At 60.0% G+C, this 854-nt stretch overlaps 1 pseudogene; it reads right to left on the bottom strand.

Annotated features, from left to right (window-relative positions):
* Positions 1-516, bottom strand: part of LOC103088507 (protein-tyrosine sulfotransferase 2-like) — a 1,338-nt pseudogene extending 822 nt beyond the window's left edge.
* Between the last annotated feature and the right edge of the window lie 338 nt (positions 517-854).

Raw genomic sequence — 854 nt, 5'->3', positions numbered from 1 at the left:
CAGGAACCTGGAGTTGGGGAACAGGCGCGATAGGTAGACGGAGGATTTGAGCATGAAGGGGTCTTTGTTACAGAGGACGGGCCAGCTCTCCATGCTTGGCGATCACCTCCAAGATGAAGGCCGGCGTCCAGCACCTCACCTATCACACCCGCCACGTCCAGCGGCAGCTTCTCCCGGCCCAACTTGGACCAGGCCTGGGCATGGCCAGCACGCAGGGGATGATGCAGGTCTCCTCCCGGCAGCGCAGCTCATGGTGGGCGTCCAGCATCGCACGCGTGAGCATGATGCCACTCAGGGGCTCACTCCCCGTGAAGATGGGCAGCATGGCCTTGCTGTAAAGGTACTCCACGTGGTCCGTGCCCACCATCACGAGGTCCTCCTGCTCCGTCACATGGCCCTCCGGGGGCCCCCTAGCACCGCCTGGCACTCCAGCACCTGCTGCCCCAGCTGGACCACCAGCACCAGGGCCAGGGCGAAGCCAGCTGCCAGCAGTGCCCTCCGCACTGACAGGCGCATGCTGGGCCCGGGGGTGGGGGCGCTTCAGCGACAGGTGGGTGGGAGCCCCAGTGGGCTCACATCTCCCCTGGACATTCTCATCCCTGGGATCTAGCCCTTGTGGCTGCTTGCCAAGACTCTCCACCGGTTGAGTCTGCAAGAGACGTCCCGCGGCAGCTCCATGCACCCAGAGACTCAGTGCTCGCCAGCCGCCCTGGCCCACAAGATCTTTTTCGACCCACCTCCTAGAGTAATGAAAATAAAATCAAAAATAAACAAATGGGACTTAATTACACTTAAAAACTTTTGTACAGCAAAGGAAACCATAAACAAGACAACCTTCGGAATGTGAGAAAATA

Source organism: Lipotes vexillifer, unplaced genomic scaffold, assembly GCF_000442215.2.
Source record: "Lipotes vexillifer unplaced genomic scaffold, Lipotes_vexillifer_v1.1 scaffold1747, whole genome shotgun sequence".
NCBI classification, from domain to species: Eukaryota; Metazoa; Chordata; class Mammalia; order Artiodactyla; family Lipotidae; genus Lipotes; species Lipotes vexillifer.
Note: the sequence above shows the minus strand (reverse complement) of the source record. Positions and strands in the feature narration are given on the sequence as shown.